Source organism: Dromiciops gliroides, chromosome 1, assembly GCF_019393635.1.
Source record: "Dromiciops gliroides isolate mDroGli1 chromosome 1, mDroGli1.pri, whole genome shotgun sequence".
NCBI lineage: Eukaryota > Metazoa > Chordata > Mammalia > Microbiotheria > Microbiotheriidae > Dromiciops > Dromiciops gliroides.
In genome coordinates, this window is record NC_057861.1 from 517049611 (window position 1) to 517073010 (window position 23400).

At 38.0% G+C, this 23400-nt stretch overlaps 1 protein-coding gene across 13 annotated transcripts in view; it reads right to left on the reverse strand.

Annotated features, from left to right (window-relative positions):
- SEMA4D (semaphorin 4D) overlaps nt 1-23400 on the reverse strand; it is a 207624-nt gene that overhangs the window by 132691 nt on the left and 51533 nt on the right. For 4 of the 13 annotated variants that reach the window (XM_043972998.1, XM_043972985.1, XM_043972945.1 and 1 more), the window contains exon 2: nt 22492-22659. The exons of the other annotated variants lie outside the window; for them this stretch is intronic. The gene's annotated coding sequence lies outside the window, so the exon portion shown is untranslated. The remainder of the gene's footprint in view (nt 1-22491; nt 22660-23400) is intronic. 13 annotated transcript variants of the gene reach the window in all.

Here is a 23400-nt window from a genome sequence, read left to right on the forward strand (position 1 = left end):
AGAGAACTGAACAAAGTCATCATGCCCATTTCTACAGTTGTTCTGACTTTGTCAGTATTGTATACCATATAGCTCAGGCCCAGGGTGAGAAGTATGGAGTTATTAACTCTATAGATTTTTCTCTCTATTTCAAGGCTGAGACTAATCAGGAGTGATGTCCTTTTACCTCAGAAAGAATACAATTGCATTCTCCCTCATATTGCCACTCTGTTAGGCAGAGACTTGAAAGATGCCTCCTTTCCTCAGGGCACTGACATACACCACCATATTAATAATATAATGGTTTTTTAATATAAATATAAATATAATGTTTACTGGGCCAGACAGCCAGTGACAGAAGCCCTAGATCAGATAGTGACCCATATGAGAAGTAAGAGGTAGAAAATCAACCCTAAGAAAATCCAGGGTCTACCTTGCTCAGTCAAGTTTTTGGGGAATCAACTATGTGAGGAAAACTCAGAAGATTTTGTGCTTAGTCCAGAAAAAGCTAATGACACTTGACTCCTCATGATCTAAGAAGGAAAACTGGTCTCTTCAGGTTTTGGAGAACTCATAGTCCTCACCGATGTATACTGATGACTGCCATTTACCAAGTCTCCTACAAGTCTGCCTCTTTCAAGTAGGGCCAAGAATAGGCTACTGCTCTAGCAGATAAGCTAGTTGGTTCTCCTTGGGTCCTTAAGCCCTTGCAGGGCCCATGTTTCTGGAGATCTCTGCCCATAAAGACCAAGCTGAGTGGAATCTTTGATAGGCACCAAGAGGTGGCCAGAATACACAATTGTTAGGCTTCTGGAACTCTAAGTTCCCCAAGGCAACTATTCACTATACCAGTTTTGAAAAGCACTTGTGAAGCTATGTGGGGAAGCAGACAGAACACTGGAGAGGAAGACCTGAGTTCAAAACCAGTTTTAGACAGTGTTAGCTGTATAACCCTGTCATATTAACTTGTCACTTAACCTCTGTCTGTCTGTTTCCTCATTTGTAAGATGGGAATAATAATAGTACCTACCTCCCAGGATTATTGTGAGAATAAAATTAGATATTTGTAAAACACTGTGCAAACCTTAAAGTGATATAGAACTGCTATTGTTTTCGTTGTCATTGGACCCTAGTTGCTAATGAAAAAATTATGCAGAGCCATACCATCACTCTGTCTAGAGTTGCCCTTTTTATGGGTTGGGTTATTTGAGAGCGAACAAGATGGGTAGAGCACAGGACACTTCTTTTTAAAAATTAATTAATTAATTAATTTAATTAGTTAATTAGTTTTTTTGTGGGGCAATGAGGGTTAAGTGACTTGTTCAGGGTCACACAGGTGGTAAATGTCAAGTGTCTAAGGCTGGATTTGAACTCAGGTCCTCCTGAATCTGGGGCCAGCGCTTTATCCACTGCACCACCTCGCTGCCCGAGCACAGGACACTTCTACTGCTAAGTGGTGATGATACATTAAAAATCATGCTTACTTGGGTTCATTTGGTGCTAGGGTCCTTTATGCATGGTGGGGAGTATGTCAGACTATGGTTAAGTACAGAGTTTTCTTACCACAAGTGGAAATTCCAAGTCTTTTGTTCACCTTCATTCTTCTATCTCATTATTCTGTTCTCAGCAGGAACCAGAACTTTGGATCAGAACTTTGCCCCCTGTTCTGGCCCAATGAGTCCCCATCTATAAGGACCTGTTAATGTAATTGGGGTCAATTTCTTATGTCATTGTTGTTCTTCCTTTATTTCTGAAGAGGACCAATAACAAGGGTGATGTCTTGACTTGTCCAAGAATTGGATTTAAGTGAAGCAGAGCAGCTCAAAGTCATCAGCCTCGCTCTCTTCTCCAGTCATTGAAATCCAACGGAAAAACAAAATAGCTATGGCTGGGGATGCAGTGGATAACCATGTCCTTTCTAAATTAAGGTCTTTCCCAAGCCTCAGTTTGTCAGAGGCAAGTCCCATTCAATGACTGTGGGCTAGGTGGGAATTGACACCAAAGATGACCTTATTTACCATCATAAAAATATCAATTTGGGAGGGAAAGATTCTTCAAGTTTCTGGCCAGAACAGAAAACAATTGCTATTTACACTCATTCTAAGCCATCAAACCCTAAACAACAAGCTACAGAGGCTTGGGCTGGGACACTGGCTTTTATCGAATGTAAGCAGTAAGGGAGCAGCCAGAAGACAAGGAGAAATTGAAGATAAGTGAGAGTGTGGGCTGATAGAGTAATCTGCAGGAGAATATGGAATGGAATGGGATGAAGTACACATAAAAGGTTTTCCCTTGGACACCTATTCTGAGAGAATTAGGACTGCAAGAGGTTGATTGTGGGAACTGAGTAAACCACATGGACTCCATCTTATGACTCAATTAGCTAGCTCAGTTTCTTTTCTATTCAATTTTGGGTCAATTTGACAACAGGCAACAAAGTTGTCCCAGGGACTTCATTGGCTCCTGAATCTCTTGATGCAACTTCTGCCATTACCAAAAGTCATAAAAAGTCCCACCCACATAGAGTTAAGGCACTTCTGAATTGGAAAACTATGTGTCACCTTTTATTGAGAGTGAATAGATGTATTTCCATATGGAGATGGGAGGTGGTACATTCAGAAAAACTAAATGTCACTGTATCCTTGTTTCATATCCTCGACATATTAGAGTAAAGTAAACCTCCTTTGGTTAACTGTTAAATGACATATTTTGCCACAACATCAACTGTGAAAAGAATAATGGTTTTAAGCCCACCTTTAATAACCATTGTCATTATTACACCTGTCTTTGTACCACCTGCAAGAAGGGATTAGTAAACCTGCCAAGTTTAATGATGTGGTTTTCCTAACAACAACAACAACAAACCAACAAAACAAATTGTATCACTTTTCTAACTTTAACTACATTTCAGACTTGGGAAATACTTTGTAATATGAATCAACATGCCCAACATCATGTGATCTAACACAAAAGCACGACTCTTTAAGGAAGAAATGAAGGCTTCCACCAATCTTCAGATTTAAATTACAACTTTAGTTATATTATCAATATTGTTCAAGCGATTAATTGATAATAGTAATTACATGTTTCACTTTTATAAGGTACAGAAATAACATTCAGACTTTACCTGAATCACCTTACATAGTAGGTAAAAGCAACTATGTTGTGGTAGAATACTATCATACCTTTTGTATTCTATTTTACTGAAATTTTATTTGTGGAGTTTCATAAAATATACTATTCATTGCTTTTTCAAATCACACTAGCATTTCAAAACTCCAGAGCACTCCTAAGTGGCTTTGGGTCTTAGAAGTAAAGCCGGGAGTTTGCTGGTAAATTACAATTTCAATATCCAAGGGTAAATACCTAACAACTGGCTCTCAAAAAAAAGTGTGACATACTTTTAAGTTTAGTCTGCATTATTAATATTTTCTCAAACACTTTCTTAAGTCTAGACAATTTAAAAAAGTAAATCAACCCCTAATTTATAGCATTTGGTGATTAAAATTTATCAACCAGCTGAGCCTAGAAGAAATGGGTATAGCTACTTCCTGCCTAGATATCTGACTTTCTGTCCTCTGTTACATTTAATGTCTCCTACTGGGCAAGTAGCTCCACTGCAAAATGCCATGGCCTAAAGGAGTGGGGGGGGGGGAGGGGGAGAAATCCTTTCACACCATTAATCTTTGGTCATTCAGGGGTCACACTACACAAAGCTAGTTTCTATTTGGATTATGTGCCAGGGCTACCAAGATTGCTTTTTTTTTTTTCATTTTTTTGGCTTGGCAAATGAGGGTTAAGTGACTTGCCCACGGTCACACAGCTAATAAGTGTCAAGTGTCTGAGGCCAGATTTGAACTCAGGTCCTCCTGAATCCAGGGCCTGTGCTTTATCCACTGTACTACCTGGCTGCCCCTGCAAGATTGCTTTTTAAGGGTCACCAGAAGTGTGGCCAACTTCCACTTGGCCAATGGCAAGCCACCCTTCTAATTCCATTACACAAACCTCTTCATATGTCATACAGTTATAACAAGGCACTTCACTTAATTCGTTATTATCAGGTCTCTCTGTTGCCTACCCCTTAATTTCTGTTAATAGATCAACTGGCCTATGGGTAAATCAGTTGGCCAGGGACTATATTGTAGCCAATAAAACAGGCTATCAGATGAAGCAATGATTTAGTAAGACCACAGAAAGAGTTGTAAGCTCTTCTATACACTCTAGAATAGCATGTAATTGCCAGAATCCTAAAGGTAGTTAGGTAGAAGAAAGACCACCTAAGGCTAAAGCCAGTAGGATCTCCAGTAAATAGGGCTTACATTCTCTGGGTCTTCACATCATAGCCTGTCAGAGCAGCAGCAGGGGACATACCCAATTCCTAGTGAGAGAAAAGACTATATTTGCACTCTACTCAGAGTCCTAAAAGCAGAGAGTGAGTCTGTTTTCAGGTTCTACAGCTTTGTGGCCCAAACCTCCCAGCAGGGGGTGGGTAGCACACAAGGCTTTGAGGAGCGGAGAGTCCTGGGCCTTAGGCCTGAGCAGGGCCTGAAGAAGGGCTTGGGTTTTGTGGGAGTGGGGCTGGATTGGGAGTTCACCTTGAGGCGCCGAGGTGATCCCCACGTGACTTGGAGCTCAATCCCCAACTTGAGTTTTGTTTTGAAAGGTTATGTTTACACAAGCACTGTTTAGTGGGGAATGGGAACATTCTTACTCCAGCATAGGCCTAAGGCCACAATGTGACTGGTCGATAAATGGAACAATCTGATTGGTCAAACCCCAAGTCAGGTTTTCTTTCTTGAAGAGTTATGTATGTTAACACAGCATTGTTCTGAGGAGGAGCTCTTGCCCAGAATAGGTTAAAGCCTGGTATTGTAGTTTGTAAAATCTGATTGGTCGACTGGTACCACCTGACTAGTTTCTAGCACTATGATTGGTCCACTTGGTACAATCTGATTGGTTGTTATTGTTATGTTGAAAGGGGTAAGTATGTAAATAAGGAATAGTAAAATGCCTTAATGTGATTGGTCAGAGGGGACCCTTTGAGGGGTATAAATAGAGGTGAGGAACCTCACTTCAGTGCACTCTCTGGCACATTCAGAAGAGTGCCCATCTTCCAGAAGATGAATAAAGAATCCCTCACCCACCAACTGCTGCCTGCTTGGAATTTATGAGCATCAACCTGCTAGCAATACTAGAGCTGCCAATATTCAAGCTGCTAACGCTCAAGCTGCAACACTAGGGCTGCTAACACTAGAGCTGCACAACACTATTTGAGCTGTTAGCAATGTTTCTTTCTTTCTTTCTTTCTTTTGCGGGGCAATGAGGGTTAAGTGACTTGCCCAGGGTCACACAGCTAGTAAGTGTCAAGTGTCTGAGGCTGGCTTTGAACTCGGGTCCTCCTGAATCCAGAGCTAGTGCTTTATCCACTGCGCCACCTAGGTGCCCCCTGTTAGCAACGTTTCTAACACTAGTAGGTGACTACTCAAAAAGATTCAGGGGCTTAAGCACCCAGAATGAGCACACTGATGAAACCTGACATCATCACAATCTCAAATATCCCACCACCACCTTAGACACACAGCAGGAGAAAAGCTAGCTCCTATCTGATGAGTAGAATAGAAAACTAGACTTTGAGTAGGGAAAAACTGAATTCAAATCCTGCTTCAGATTCTATATAACCCTGGACAAGTCTTTTTCTCTTTTGGGGGCTGTCTTTGGAATATAAACCTAGTAGTGGTATTGCTGGATCAAAGGGTATACACAATTCTATACCCCTTTGGGCATAGTTCCAAATTCTCTCCAGAATGGTTGGATCTTTTTGTTGTTGCTTTTCAGTAATTTTCAGTAATGTCTGATGCTTTGTGAACCTTTTGGGGGGGGGGGTTCTTAGCAAAGATACTATAGTAGTTTGACATTACCTTCTTCAGCTCACTTTACAGATGAGGAAACAGAGGCAAACAGGGTTAATTGACTTGCCCAGGATCAAACAGGTAGTAAGTGTCTGAATTTGAATTCAGATATTCTTGACTCCAGGTCCAGCACTCTATATACTGTGATATCTAGCTGTCTCCACTAACAATAAGAGAAATGCAAATTGAGGCAATTCTTAGTTATAGATATCAGATTGTGATGGTTGACAAAAGAGGAATAAAACAAATGTTGGTATGGGAAAAATGAGTATTGGCACACTGATAATGGGACTGTGAACTGGTCTGGTCATTTTGAAAAGCAATTTGTAATTATGCCCTCAACATTATTAAAATGTCCATCCCCTTTGACCCAGTGATACCACATACTAGGTATACAACCTAAAGAGATCAGGGAAAGAGGAAAAGGAGTCATATGTACAAAAATATTTGTAGCTGTTCTTTGTAGTAGCAAAGAATTGGAAATTGAGGAAGTATATATGAACTGAGGAATGGCTTAACAAGTTATGGTACAGGGGGCAATTAGATGGCACAGTGGATAGAGCACCGGCCCTGGAGTCAGGAGTACCTGAGTTCAAATCCAGCCTCAGACACTTAACACTTAACACGTACTAGCTGTGTGACCCTGGGCAAGTCACTTAACCCCAATTGCCTCACTAAAAAACAAAAAACAAAAAAAAAAGTTATGGTACATGAATAATATATTTCAGAGAAACCTAGCAAGACTTGTATGAATGGATGTAGAATAAAGTGAGCAGAACTAAGAAAACAATAACAACAACATTGTTTAGAGATGATAAATGACTGAGAGTTTTAATTTTATTTTTATTTGTTTTTAAAAGTTGTTTATTATCTCTGCCTCCCACACCTCCTATCCTGCCCAACAGAACAATAAAAAACAAATATACCAAAACAAAACCCTGACTTTAAGTACACACAGTCTAGCAGAACAAATTTCTACACCATCCATGTCCAAATAGAAATGTTTCTTTCTAGATTTTAAGTTTTGTCATCGAGAGGTTGGCAGTATGATTCATCTTTAGTCCTCTAGACTGAATTCTGAAAGACTTAAAAACCCTGATCAACACAAATGACCAATCATAATTCCAGAGGATCCAAGATGAACCATGCTATCCACCTCTTGCCAGAAAGGTGATGGATTCAAGGTATAGACTGAGATATATATTTTTTGGACATGGCCAATGCAGAAATTTGCTTTGTTTTGTTTGACTAAGCATGTTTAGAAGATTTTTGTTTCCTTTCTTTTTTTAATGGGGGAGGTGAGAGGGTAAGAAAATAGATTTTTTGATTAATTTATAGCATTTTAATTTAATATATATGTATACATATATACTTATTCATGTGTGTATAAAGATATATAGATGTGTGTATGTCTCTCTCTGTGTACATGTATGTATCTTTTTATTCCTCCTCTCTTCAGAGAATGATTCCATGTCACAACAAATTGAAAAACAAAAGCAATTCAGCAAAATTAACTAATGTATTCCAAGTCTGACAGTATATTCAATATTCCATAGTCCCATAAGAGTCCCATAGTCCCTTACCTCTACAAAGAAGGAAAATAGATGCATTTTTATATTTCTTCTGTGGGGCCAACATTGCTGTATGTTCTCACTTCTATACAGTTTGGCCATAGTAAGACTCTCAATCAGACACCTCACACATTCATTCACAGGATAGAGTCTAATACCAGAAGTTCAGCTGACTGATTTTGTCCTATCAAGAATGTTCTATTATCAGGGAATAAACAGTGTTAACAGATGAGGAAAATGCAATACTTAGAGGTACCACTTGAGTGTTGCCTCTAAGAGAATATTAAGAAGTTAATAACAGCCTGGCAAAGCCATTTAGCCAGCAATCACTGACCTATGTAGCAACATGTCTTTAATAACTCTCCTAATGCAAAGGTGACTATATCTCCAGATATAGGAAAAAAAAGATCCTGCCAAGGGCTGTCCAAGGGACCATCTCTCTGGACTCAAAAGCACTCAGTGTCTTTGCAATGCCACAGAGGAGGTAGTCATTGTTCTACTGTAAAATGATTTTGTTATATTGATAGTCTTTCATTAACAAGTGAGGTGTTTGTATGTGTATGTGTATGTGCATGTGTGTTGTGTATGTGTGGGATACATCCCTTTTGAAGTGTCCAATAAATACTTTTGTGACTCAAAGGTGGGCCCACTTGTTACTTTTCATATAAGAAACCTAAATAAGAGCTAATAATATTATTTCCCCAATTATATAGTAAATACAAGGATGGCTAGAACAGTGCTCATGCACTTACTAGCTGTGTGACCCTGGGCAAGTCCCTTGACCCTTTTTGCCTTAGTTTCCTCGTTTGTAAAATAAACTGGAAAAGGAAATAATAAATCATTCCAGTATCTTTTTCAAGAAACGCCCAAATGGGGTTATGAAGAGTCAGACACAAGTGAAAATGACTGAACAACAATGAAAGAATGCCTTAATATTTACTGATTCTTTCGTCAAATAATGATTGGGATATTGAGAAAATTAAGAGTTGATTTCTAAAAAAAACCAACACTATAATTGTCTAGGTCTATTTCTTTATTCACCTAATGATCAACTGTTTTCAAATAATTTGATGTCACATTCCAGATATAAGAAGATAATTCTTCTTACTGTTTGGAATTAATAGAATCTGAAATAACAAAAGAAAATGGGGTTTTACCAATGATACTAGAAGAAAAAAGATTAAGATAAGACTAATATTTTTTAGTAATACCTTTACATAAGTACATTCCCGAAAGTGAAACTTTCAATCAAGTGTATTGTAGGTAAGATGAGATGACATAAAGCAAATATATACATATATTTAATTGGCCCTGACAAGATAACCTCAAAAAGACAAGAACTCTGATCAAAACAGTGATTAATCCTGTTTCCAGAAGACCAATGATGAAGTATGATACATAACCAGAGAAGTGATGAATTAAAAGGATAGAAAAAGACATTTTCAGGAATAGTTAATTCAGGAACTTTAAAATTTTGCTTGATTATGTGTTTTTCTTTAGCTTCTTTTTTCCCCTTGAAGGGCAATGGGGGTTAAGTGACTTGCCCAGGGTCACACAGCTAGTAAGTGTCAAGTGTCTGAGGTTGGATTTGAACTCAAGTCCTCCTGAATCCAACACCAGCGCTTTACCCACTGCGGCACCTAGCTGCTCCGATTATGTGTTTTTCTTACAATGATTTTGTTTTTCTATTTTTTTTAATGGTGGGAGGAAGAGGTGGGGAAAGTATATTTTTATTAATTAAAACAAATTAAATTTTAAGTTTTATATATGCATATATACATATATGCATATTATATAAATAAAATGGGTCTACTATTTTCAAAATTCATGTAAAAGCATTTTAAAAGACTGTAATTTCTGGAAAGCAGTCTGAGAAAAAATAGGTTTATACCAAAATCTCAAATGGTACTTCGCCTATGGGCTAAGGTTAAGTGTTTTTGAAGCCATCCATAATCAAGGCCAATTGGTAAAATGATCAAGTCAGAGGTTGATCATGTGTGAAAATGTCTTTCTCTCCTCTTTCAGTCATGTCACAGCTTGAACTTGTAACTTTAACTGAAAAATGCTCTCACTTCTCTTTTAGGCTTTGTAGCATTAATTGATAACCTATTAACCAAAATTTCAAACAGTATAGCATAGTAATCTCTAGATGTATACATGACCTATATATAAAGGTCATATAAACAAATCAGAAAAGCAGGGAAGTATATACCTTTTGCTAATGCAAACAGGACATATAAAGAAGATCACAGAAGACAAAATGGATAATTTTGATGACATAAAATTTAAGCATAATCAATCAAATCAGAAATAGAAGGGAAAGAGTTAATTGGAGAGAAAAAAACACTTTTCAACAAACTTCTCTGATACGGATCTAATAACCAATATGGAATTGATAAAAATATATGTGAACAAAAGTCATTCCCAATAGCTACGTGCTGAAAGGTTAATTCTTTTTTGTTTGTTTGTGTCTTTGGGGGGGGGGGGGTTGGTGAGGCAATTGGGGTTAAGTGACTTGCCCAGGACCACACAGCTAGTAAGGGTCAAGTGTCTGAGGCTGAATTTGAACTCAGGTCCTCCTGACCCCAGGGCCAGTATTCTATCAACCTAGCTGCCTCTGAAAGGTTAATTCTTAAAAGATATGCAAGTTACCAACAATATATGGGAAAATGCTATAAATCGCTATTAAAACAACTCTGATTTTATACTTTATAGTTATTAGATTGGCAAAGAATACAAGCAAGGAAAAAGACAGTTGTTGGAAGGGCAGTGGCAGGAGAGTCACTAACTTGTACACACCCTTTTACCTAATGATACCACTATTCCAAAGAGATCAAAGACAAATACAAAATAACTAGTGTGTATAAAAATATCTATAGTAGCACTTTTTTGTTTCAGCAAAGAACTAGAAGCAAAGTGAGTGCTCATCAATTGGAGGATGGCTAAATTATAGTATGGGAATATAACAGAATATCATTGTGCCATAAAAATTTATGAAAGGGCCTAGATTCACAGAAACCTGGGAAGAGCTGTATGAACTGAAACAGAGTAATGGAAGCAAAACCACGAGAATAATTTAACTTTGAAAGACTTAAGAACTCTGATCTGAAATGACTAACCCAGAAGACTGATAATGAAGCATATTTCCCACTTGTTGGCAGAATAGGGAAGTGACTGGAGGTCTAGAATGAGCAATACAGTTTCAGACACAACCAATATAACACAAATGTATTTTTCTTGATTATCCTTTCTGTTACAAGAGAGGGCTTTTGCTGGGATACAAGGGAGTGTTTTTGGTGGGAATTGGGCATAGAGATAGCAATGCATAAAAAAAATGACTACCAATGAAACACATAAATATATAAAAAAGAGCAGGAGGAAATTCAGAAGGGTTAATAGAAAGGAAAGGAAGTACTGTTAGTAACCAGTAAAAACTGATGTACACTTTAAAAGAACACCAAGCTACACATGGTAGATTCATATACAATCCTCTTTTTCTACCATTTGTACTTTAAAGTGTTCATTTTTGATGACTGTTAAGCTCATAATAAAAATTTATCTTAAAAAAGATGATACTTTCTAATTCTGTTCCACTCACCTTTTCTCAACCTTTAGTTTATAACATTTGGTCTTGGAGTGCATCAGGAGAGGTTCTGTCTTGATTATTATAAGAAAATCATAAGATCACAGATCTTGAGCTGGAAGGAACCTCAGAAGCCATCTAATACAATCCCTTTGTTTTACAGTGAGGAAATTGAGATTCAGTGAAATTGTCACTTGACTAAGGCCATATAGACAATAAACATTTATTGTAAGATTTAAATCCATGTCCTCTGACTATAGTCAAGGTTCTTTTCTACTGTTCCACAACATCTCTATATTTAATATAAGCTGTTGTAAAGTACATAAATCAGTTCTCCACACTGTGGAGTGTGCCCTCTTTTGTGGGGCAGGGCAAAGTGATGGTGGGGAGAAGAGGATGCAAGATACTGAGGGGCATGAAGCAATGACCAAAACTGTTGGATATTTCTTAGTACAGCTTCCACATAAATATGTGCATTGTTTTCAATGAAAACAGAGTTCAAATCAAAGTCAACAAAAGCTTGACTAACACTGAGAATTTGTTCTGTTAGTGAATGCTGTGCAGTGATTATTTAATGTTATTTGCAAACAAGGTCAAATTTGAGCAAGGGGAGGAGGCACAATCTGTCACTATCAAAATCTGTCAGCATATGTTCATGACAAATGAACTGCTTGCTGTACTTGAATGTGAGGGATATAAATTCAAAATTAAATTATCTTTGTGTGGAAGTTTAAAGAAATACAATATCTGCTATATTCCTCATCACTCATTTTGGTAAGTACAATATGATAGCTTAGTCTCAAAAAAAAAATCCCCCAACAAACCCTAGGTTTTAAAAAATGAGAAATAATTCAAGAATGAGAATACGTATATAATCATTTGGAATTTTCAACAATTAAATTATTGTCTAATTTTTCTTAAAGAGGAATAATAGCCCTTTGTGGTAGACAAATACATAACCAATTTGAAAAAGGAGACCACTGAAATAGCTAAAACTGGTAGAAAGATAACAGAGACCATTTAAAGTGGAGAAACAAAGAAACATTAAGAGTACATGGAGATTAAGATGGCAAGAGAATTTTTCTGAAGAAAATTAGATGCTATTAACAAGTAAAACAAACTTTTTCACAAGCCACATCAGTGACATCAAAAGGATTCCTCCCATCATAAAAGGCATCTTATAGAATTGCTAAGTGTAAAAAGCCTCATTCCTTGGGAGAAATGTTGGTTACTACTTGTAACTATTGACATGGTCAAACTGATTCTTAGTGAATCATAAACAAGAGCTTTGAATGGTTCCATGTGGAGATTAATGTGATAGGAAGGAAAATTGCTTTTGTCTGATGACTTTATAATCAATTGAGAAATTAAAATCTTTATATTTCACACTGCAAATAGTTAAAGCAACAGTTGATATAGTTATAATGCAAACACGTTGAATGCACCCTGTTATAATAGGATTAGGGTTAAGAAAACCTAAATTCAGTTGTTTTCTCAGAAATTTACAAGCTATTTAACTCTGGGCAAGTTACTTAACTGCTCTATGCCTCAGTTTCTTTATTTGTAATGAAAGGGTTGAACTACCCTCTAAGGTGCTTTCAGGGTACCTCTACTGACAGATACACTATCTCTTTAAGGCCCTTTTCATAAGGAATTGTTAATGATGAAAAAGGCCAAAAAGGTGGTTTTTACAAAGAAAAATATTTCGATTAATTGTCAAAGGATATGAGCCAGTTTAACACTACCGCTGCTATGGATGAATATTTTAATACCTTGTATGAATAGTGATGTATGTTATTTTCATGTACACTGATGAAATATATGTAAGAGAAAACAACTTGTAGGTGGGATTTGGATAGTTTTGGAGATAAAATGTAGGTAGAAGTGAAGATTCAGAACTTGTAAACAATGTGGAGTGATACCTTGCTTAGGGAAACAGTTAATAGTTATAAAAAGGCAGAGAAATAGCTTTAAAAGAGTTGCAAAACATGATGATGTAATGTTAACTCATTTGCATATGCATATTCTATGGCTAAAGAGAGTAAAACAACAACATGAGAAATATAAACACTTGGACACTGTGCTTTGATTTTGACTATAAATTTGATAGGAAAAACATTAGGGAGTTGTGACTTTTTAAGCAAAAATAAGTCTCTTGAGAGTCAGGAAGCTATCACTTAAGCCACTAACAACAATCACAGAAAGAACAAGAGGGATCATCACACAAGAAAGCAGCAGAGGAGAAACCTGAGTTGAAGACACAGCAGGTGGGGCTCAAAAATTGATCATTTTGGGTTGTGGCAGTTAGAAGCAGTGACTGGAAGGACTTTAGCTGGGAGATCCCTTATTGATCAGAGAGAAAAGACCTCATTGGCCAAGAGTTCCAGTGAAAGCTTTTGCTCTTCAGGGCCAACTGGAGTTGGAAAAGGGCAAAGTTTTTCCTAAGGCCTTCTTGCTCTCCGTCGCCATCTCTGGTTTGAGATGGAAGAGCAGAAGGGATTTTGCAACTGCGGCAACCTGGTAAGGTGGATGAAATAGTAAATCGTAACTGTGTCAGTTCCTGACACTAACACTGATTGGACAGCACAGCATCTGGGTGAATAATTAACTAGCTCAGAAGATCTGTATCACCCAGAGATCACCAGTTTTATGAGGTTCACGATTCTTTAGCTTAAAGGAAACTGCTATTCACATTTGGTACTAACACTCTCTAAACTTGCTTTTAATAGTGATGTTAATTGAAAGAACTGATAAAGGCTGTAAGTAGAGAAGAGGATCTCCCTAGTTGAGGAGTGAAGAGGATCAATAGTTAAGTAGTGAGCTGAGAACAGGTTCATGTGATACAGGCATTCCAAAATGGACCAATAATATGAAGCCTACACTCTAGAGTTGAGTTATCCTCAAAATGGGTTATCTTCCATATATGTCTCCAAGCCAGGTCCTTACAACTGCATGCCCATTCCTTACCATACACTGGTGGAAGAATATGATTTCAGCTTATATGTACGCTGTGATGTGTCTCATTATTTATGTATTTGTTAGTATTTATAATCTTATTTCATTGACTTTATTATTATATAAATGGCAATGTATATGATCCAAGCACCATTATTGTGTCTGGTTGTACAAATGGAAAAAATCTTGGATGGATGCTCAAAAACTGAGTAGTGAGTACTAGATGTCAATTTCCCTCGACAGGATTACCTCTAGGACCCTGTAAGAGTTTGAATGTAACTGTGGTGCTGATATATCTCTGGGAACTTCAGACACGTTAGTGTGAAAGCACGTTGGAGAAGTGAACCAAATGCTAGAGAAATAGCCTACATACACCTAAATAAGAGTTCTTAAGTGTGACACTGTATGGGGAATTCACATGCCACTTTGTAGGCTCCACTTGAACATATATTTGTTAGGTTACATTCTGAGGACAATGGAGAATATTGACCCATTTAAAAAAAATTCTATCCTATGATCTATGGCAATGCCATAGCAAGAGAAAACTTTAATATAAATGACAGGCTTTGAAAAATGATGGACATGGGGCAGCTAGGTGGCACAGTGGATTGAGTACTGACCCTGGAGTCAGGAGTACCTGAGTTCAAATCCGGCCTCAGACACTTAACACTTGCTAGCTGTGTGACCCTTGGCAAGTCACTTAACCCCAATTGCCTCACTTAAAAAAAAAAGAAAAAAGAAAAAAGAAAAATGATGTACTATGGGAGAACTATACTTGCCCCTGCACTAAAAGAGCTCAGTAAATTTCAGGACAAATCACAGGTCTAAAAACACTAATTAAAAATATAATTACTTGTACAATTTGGACACATTGAAAGCATAATAATCTCGTAATGAGAAATATGATTGAGGAGACACATAGGCTTTCAAATCATTATAAGAGCAATCAATTTTATTTAAAATGGTCCATTAAAAGAAAGGCTCTTTTCAAAAATATGTGAAGATACTAGAGCAGAGCACAAGGCATTGTCATATTTGTGGAACACTTCCTGGCTTTCTCCTGTTGTCCTGGGCTAAAAGCCAGGCCCTGCTGTGAACCCCTCTAAGCCCAGTTGTTTACATAGAATCAGGATACGGAAGTACCCCTAGGACAGCAGCACCATGGAAAATTAACTATCTAAAAGAAAAAGATTATAAAATAGAGGAGAATCGAGACAAAATACCCCAAATCATAGACAACATTTTTGAAAATTGCCCAAGCAATCTCTAAACTGATGTGGCATTCCAGCATTTAGGGGACAAAAGTGATCTTGGGGGATTTGCAACAGCCGTTGCAATAGAAACCAACTACCAGGATAACGGCTATGGGACATCATAAACTGAACCAATAAAGGAGAAAGGGCTTGTTTCTTCCCCCTCTACCTGGGGTTGTTTTGTTTGTCTTCAATTTCAGGTGTAGGAGACAGAATTCCCACAGTATAGGACATGAAGCCATTTCGACATCAAACCTCAGATCTAGTATTCCACAGAGAGTATTGCGGTCAGTCAGCCCAGCAAAGAAGCCAAGAGGATACCTGGGATTTGAGCCCAATGAGGGATTTTGGACTTGGATCATGGGACTTAGTTACAAAGGAAATGAGCTAAATTGTACACTTAATTCCCTTGCTCTCCCCAGAATATGAGATGGTTTTTTTGGGGGAGATTATGCTTCCTCCTCCCACTATGTAAGGAATATGTTTGTAGACTTGTTATACCTTTGAAGTCAATATTCCTTTGTAAAAATGAATCTGAGTGATAGTGGTTAAATGGAACTGAAGTGCAGGGAACCTACAATTAGGGGAACATCATTGGTAAGGGCTGAAGCCAATGGCAGAACCTAGATACCTCAAATACCCTTGAAGGTATCAAAGAACCCCAGGGGTGGGGTGAAATGTAACATACCCAGCCTTCAGGCAGTGGGGCCAGGGTAGTCAGTGTTTCAACTAGATGAGCTTGGAAGTCTTTTCCAGTTCTTGATATGTTACCCTATGTGTCTCCCCTGATAAAATCCCAGCCTCTTACGAAAAAGTATTTTCATTTTTTGCATTTGTATTCTCAGCATCTAGCACGATGCCTAACACATAGGAGAAGCTTAATAAATGCTTGTCGATTGATGGAACTCAACTTCAGAGTTTGGGGAGATCTGGAAGAGGCCCCACTGCTGTGATGTGTGGCTGTGTTGGCAAGTTAACAGAAACTGAAATCAAAAAGGAACATGGGGGGGTGGTGCGGGGAGGCAGTGCCAGGTTGTTACAGTTGTTCTGAAAGGGCAGAGAGCCTGCCTAGAGCAACTCCAGAAAGCTGAGTATTTTGGAAAAAAGCCTGAACCGCTTAGAATCATTCAAGAAATTTAGTAATTACCCAGTTAAAAGAAGTTTGGGGGTTGTAAACAGCCCCAATCAGATCTAGCAACACTTAAACTCCCCATAAGAGAAGGTGATCCAGACCATCAAAGACAAAGAGGGGAAAGAGGGTAGGGGGCTAAGCCTCTACAGAACTCAATCTGAAGAAGATCAAGAAGGGCCTACAGGAGGGCAATCTGGGAATTTCAGACCCTATTTCCGGGTGAAGAGAATCTACTTCATCGCCTCCCAAATCTGGCCTTCAGTGGTTGTAATATCTTCAACCCTTCAGAGAAGTTACAACCTAACCTAACCAATTAACAAAGGCAAATTCCCACACTGATCCCACTCATTTCCATACCCTGTCCCTCCATTATATAGCAGTAGACTCCTAGGCTGTTGCTCCTGCAGCAAGTAATCCCCTTCCCAGCCCACCTTTCTCATTTTTCAGCATAGGATGAACAGACCCATATGAGTAATAGCTACATTACCTCCCACACATCTTCCCAAATATACCCCATTCCTTACAAAATTCCTTGCTAGAGTGGAGGGTAGCAGGGTACCATTATTCTTCTAGCCTCTCAGATTTTAACTGTCCTCCTTAGCCTTGATGTCACACTCAACTGAAACTGACTCTTCAAACTTATCAATAATCTCTTAATTGCCCCATCTACTGGTCTTTATTCAATCTTTTTTTTTTTTAAGTGAGGCAACTGGGGTTAAGTGACTTGCCCAGGGTCACACAGCTAGTTAAGAGTCTGAGGCTGGATTTGAACTCAGGTACTCCTGAATCCAGGGCTGGTGCTCTATCCACTGCGCCACCTAGCTGCCCCCTTTATTCAATCTTCATCCTTCTGGACTTCTTTGTAACATCTAACACTAATAACCACCCTCTCTGACTGGATCTTCTCCTCTGGGTTGTCTTAATACTGTTCTATCTTGGTTCTCCTCCTCCTCTTATGACCACTGCTTCTTAGTCTCCTTTGCTGGATCATTTACCCATTTCATGATGTATCACAGCTACCCTCTAACAGTGGGTGTACCCAAGGCTTGTGTCATAAGCCCTTTTTTGTTCCACTCTGTACAATCTCACTTGGTTATTTGCTGAGCTCCCATAGGTTTATTATAATCATTATTAAAATAGCAACAAAACCCCTAGCATTTATATAGTCCCTCCCAAGTGCCAGGCACTGTGCTGCTTTAGAAATATCATTTCATTTGATCTTACAATAAGTCTGAGAGGTAGGTGCCATTATTATCCCCATTTTATGAAATGAGGAAACTGAGGCAATAAACAATTTTCCCAGTCACACAGCTATTAAGTGTCTGCCTCTGAATTTGAACTTAGGTCTTTTTGATTCTGGGCCCAGTACTCCACTGTATCACCTAGCTGCTTCAATCATCTCTACCTAGATAACCCCCCAATGTGTATGTAGATAGCCCTAATTCTCTAAAACTAAAGTTCTACATCAAAGTCTATTGATCATTTAAAATTGGATGTACAGGATAAATATCTTTTGGGGGAGGGGCGGGACAATGAGGGTTAAGTGACTTGCCCAGGGTCACACAGCTAGTAAGTATCAAGTGTGAGGCTGGATTTGAACTCAGGTCCTCCTGAATCCAGGGCCGGTGCTTTATCCACTGCACCACCTAGCTGTCCCCAGGATAAATATCTTAAGCACAGCCTGTCCAAAGCAGAATTCATTACCTGTCCCCCAACATCCGTTTTCCAAACGTCCCTATTCTGATTAGTGAACCAACATCCTTCTGATCACCTAAGATCTCAACCTTGGAGTTATCCTTCACTTCTCACTTTTCCTGACCACACATATCCAATCAGTTGCCAAATCTGTGTCTTTCTTTTTTTTTTTTTGCGCAGGGCAATGAGGGTTAAGTGACTTGCCCAGGGTCACACAGCTAGTAAGTGTCAAGTGTCTGAGGCCGGATTTGAACTCAGGTACTCCTGAATCCAGGGCCGGTGCTTTACCACTGCGCCATCTAGCTGCCCCCAAATCTGTCTTTCTAATTCTACATCTCTCAATCCTAATCCCCTTCTCTCCACTTGAATAGCCATAACTCTAGTTCAGGGTCTCTTTTCTAGACTATTGTGATAGCTTCCTAATTTGTCTCCTTGTTTCAAGTTTCTCCCCTATCCAATCTATCTTTTAAAAAGTTGCCAATGTGATTTTTCTAAAATGCAGTTCTGATCATGACACTTTCCTACTCAACAAATTCCACTGGCTCCTTATAAGCTCTAAGATCAAATATTACTTCATCTTTATCTCATCATTTTGAAATTTCTATTTCTGCTTTATAATTATTAGTATAATAGTAATATGCATAATGGGGCAGTTAGGTGGCACAGTGATAGAGTACTGAACTTGGAGTCAGGAAGACCCATCTTCCTGAGTTCAAATCCAGCCTCAGACACCATCTTTGTGAACAAGGCAAGTCACTTAACCCTGTTAAGCTCAGTTTCCTCATCTGTAAAATGAGCTGGAGTAGGAAATGGCAAACCACTCTAGTATCTCTGTCAAGAAAACCCCAAAGGGGGTCACAAATATTCAGACATGGCTGAAATATGACTGAACAACAACAAAAGTGTAATGGAGGAGGGAATAAATATTAGAATCTCCCCCAACCACCAACACCAAGTCTGTTCTAACTAGACCACACCTCACAGAGAACTAAGCACGTATGTTATTTGCTTCCAAGGAAATGTGGATCAATTTTGAAAGAATTTGGCTATCTGGGATTAAACAGCAAACCCTTGGTAGTCCTCTGGTCCTCTCCTCACACCATTTTATGACAGAACGTTGGAGTGCTGCGTGAGTTAAAAAGGAGAGAAAGCTTCCTAACTCTCTTCCTTCAAATAATTTGTGTCATGTAACTTTCCCATGAAGAGCTGATAGTAAAACAGCAGAAATAAATTTTGCAAAAAACAAGAATCTAAAATAGAGGAGATTCCAAGCATACAAAACCCAAAGTCATGTTGATCATGCTTTTAACAAGTGCCCAGGCAATCCCCAGGCTGACGAGGCAGACAACATTTGGAAGATAAGAAATAGTGGGATGGGGTGGGGGGAGAGAGGAGATGATAGGTCTTCTAATGTGGAGAGATTCACACTATTTGCACAGGCTACCATCAGACCCTATGCACAGGCTACCATCAGACCCTATGAGGAACCAAAAGGGACTTTGAAAGTCATGTCAAACTGTCACCAAATCCACCTATCATTAGATTCAATCACTAACTTTCACTGTATATACTTAATCAATAGTGTTCCTATATCTTTTGATACCATAACAGAAGCATAATTAGCACTATAGTAATCTAGTGGTCATTTGAACCAAATCTAGAACATAAGACTCCTCTCAAGGATAATACATATGCCAAAGTAATCTGAAGGATTTTTTTTACTAAAAGAAGAAACTGGCATTTCTCCTAGTGATTAAATACAAATTTACCTTGTGACAACATTTCCTCCTGAAATTTTCATATTTTGGGGGGGCAATTTAATATCAGTCCCTCAAATTCAACATCATATTCTGATCCAGAAAGATAAAACTATTGAAATAGGGGGAAGAGAAGGGATATCAATAATAAATTTACAACTTTCTGATAACTGTGATTCCTTGGTACTTGAACTCTTGCTTGCTCCTTGCAGTTTTTTCCCCCCCTCTATCTAAAACTTTTGGCTCTAACATTCCTAGGTGTATTTATTTGGGATTTCTTCCAAGACATGACTAGTAGATTCTTTTTCCACTTTGCTTTCTGGTTCCCATCATGCCCATGAGTTATAGTCTTATTTCTTCTCTTTTTAAAGCCAAACTCCTTGAAAAAGTTACACTTGTGGCTTCCACTTCCGTTACTCACTAACTGCTTTCTCCAAAGTTACCAATGATCTTTCACTACCAGATCTGATGGGCTTTTTTCAGTTGTCATTCTTTTGTACCTATCTACTGAATTTAATACTGTTGACGACCCTTTCCTACTAGAGAGCCTCTCCTGTCTGGGTTTTTGTGACAATCATCTCTCCTAGATTAATGGCTACCAGTCTGTCTACTTGTTAGCAGTTTCCTTTGGTTGCTCATCTTCCACATTCCTAATTATGCAGGTTCTCCAAGGAAATCTATCCTAGGTACTCTTCTATTCTCCCTTTATAGTCTATTGGTAATTTCATCAGTTCCTATGGCTTTAGCTATCATCTCTACACAGAGGTAGATATTTTGTCTACTGAACATTTCAAAGTTTGTTTTGTTTTGGTTAGTTTTTTTGTGTTTTTTTTTTTTGGTTTTGGTGGGGCAATGAGGGTTAAGTGACTTGACCAGGGTCACACAAGCTAGTATTAAGTGTCTTTGGCTAGATTTGAATTCAGGTCCTCCTGAATCCAGGGCTGGTGCTTTATCTACTGCACCACCTAGCTACCCTCTACTGAACATTTCAAAATGGGATGAAACTGATAAATCTCAAACTCAACATGTCCAAAACGGAACTCATCATTTTTCTCCCCAATCCCTCCTCTTTCAAAATTCCATTTCTGTCAAAGTTAACACTATTAATATAGTCCCTGCCCACACTCTGAAATCCAGGTGAATTGGTCTTCTCTCTGTTTCTTATTGCCTGTCTGCCCTGCCTTGAATGTATTCCACCCTTACCTTCACCCCACAGTCTCTCTCTTCCTTTAAGATACAGCTCAAGCATCATCTTTTGAATGAAGCCATTCCTAATCTCTTAATTTTAGGGTCTTTTCTCTCGAACTACTTTGTAGTTAACTTATTTGTATGTTTGTATACACTGACATTATATTTATGTTATATATAATTTATATGTCCTAGTTTTTCCATAAGCTCACTGGGAATGCAGGTTATTTTTTTTTGTACCTGCATACTGCTGCCCCGACCGTTATCCTGGCACATTTAGATTATTAATAATTACTTGTTGATTGACTGGTATGATCAGCTAAATTTTAAAAGGAGATATGGGCTATTCTTTCATTTTTCACAAACTCAGAAATACCATTTGTACTGAAAGTTATTTTTGATATATTTTCTAAAACTATATTTATGTAAAAAGATAGCTACAACCTGAAAATTTAGCCCAAAGCACCTTAAACTACCTAAATTAGCATAGCAATATAATGAGGCTATCAGCAATTAGGCCCTCTTATCCAGAGAAATCATTTTACAAGGAAAATTATTTTAAGGTCAAAGTGTTTAAGTTATGTAGTTAAGAAATTCCTTTTTCATTTCATTAACTGCTACAATTTGCAAACCTCTTTTGAAGCAAAAAATAAAACCACAATGCTTTACAACATTTTTAAAACTTTTAAATTTATAGAAAAAAATTAGCAACTTCACACTTGACCTTAATTTTGTCCAGTAAAGACCAACAATTATGCCTATCAGTTAACTTTTTTCTTCTCATGTCGATTTTCTAGTCAATCAGTTCCATCATTTGACTGAATTAATTATAGAGCACTGGATTTTTTTAGTTGTTGGAAGACTTCAAAAGCCATCCAGTTACTACTCCTTTCCTTTTTATAAATGAAGAAGCTGAAGTGCAAAGAACCTTAAGGAATTCACTATGTGACTTTGAAAAATTGAATGTCCCAGAGACATCTCAAACTTATTATGTACAAAACTTATTATCTTTACCTCAAAATTCTTCCCTGTTCCAAAATTCCCTATTTTTTGTAACACGATCCTTTCAGTCTCACAGGCTTAAAACCTTTACTCCCTGCTCTCCTTCACCTCACAGATTTAATCCCTTTCCAAATCTTTCCATTTTACCTCATCTCTCAAATTTGTTCTCTTCTATCTCCTCCCAAAGAACATTACTCGTCTTCATACTGAGATACAGCCCAACAGTACCCCCCCCCCCCACCCCGGTTCCTCACATAGGATATTCCATCTCTCTCTTTGCACTGGTTTATCTTATTTAGGTCCCCATACCTATAAAGCACTTTCTTTACCTTTGCCTCATAAAATTCCTTTTCCTTCAACATGCTACTTATGCATCTGCTTCTATATGAAGCCTTTTTCAGATTCCCTCAATCTCCTAGTAGCCTCCCTTTAAATGTTATTGTGGTTGTTGTTTTTTATATACTTACATATACACTTGACTCCTCCTCAAGAATACAAGTTGCTTTTGAGAGATTAATTCTTTGTCTTTGTATCCCCAGAGCCTAGTACAGTTCCCGGAACATAGAAGGTGCTTAATAAATAATGCTTGACTGACTTGAGCAAGAAGCTTTATCTCTGCGCTCCCAGTTCTTTCTCTATAAAAAGGAGTATAATAAGAGTTCTAGTTTATTATCTAATTCAAATGAGTTCATCCATTGTTCTTTACATACAAAGAGGTAAGTAAATATATTCATATCATTCTTGCTCAAAGTCACATAGTTATTTTTAAAAAAAAAAAACAAAGAGAATTAGAATCTGGTCTCCTGATTAGGCTAGGCCATTACACAACATTGGCTCTATTGGTTCCTAGAGAATATAAAAACATATTTGTAGAGTGGCCATTTATTTAAATTGCATTTTAGAAGTATCGCTTGGGCTTTTAAAATCAGTTAACTTTCAAGGGAAGAGAAACATAAAAGCAACTACAATAAAATCTCATTTCTTATAGAATTAATCCTTTTGTTTTAAGTTCTGTAGTTAGAACTAGAACTTTTTAATTTGAACTATTTTTGGATAGATCTTTTAAAAATATACTGTGTGGATAGAGCACTGGCCTTGGATTCAGGAGGACCTGAGTTCAAGTCTAGCCTCAGGTACTTGACACTTACTAGCTGTGTGACCCTGGGCAAGTCACTTAACCCTCATTGCCCTGCAAAAAAAACAAAAAACAAACAAACAAAAAATATACTGTGCAAAAATACTGCAGGCCCATTTTACTAGACTATTAAATTCCAACTGAAGATATTATCAGTAATATTTAATACATGTGTATATGTGTGCATACACATATGTGTATGCACACATATACATATATACATGTATGTACAACATGTGTG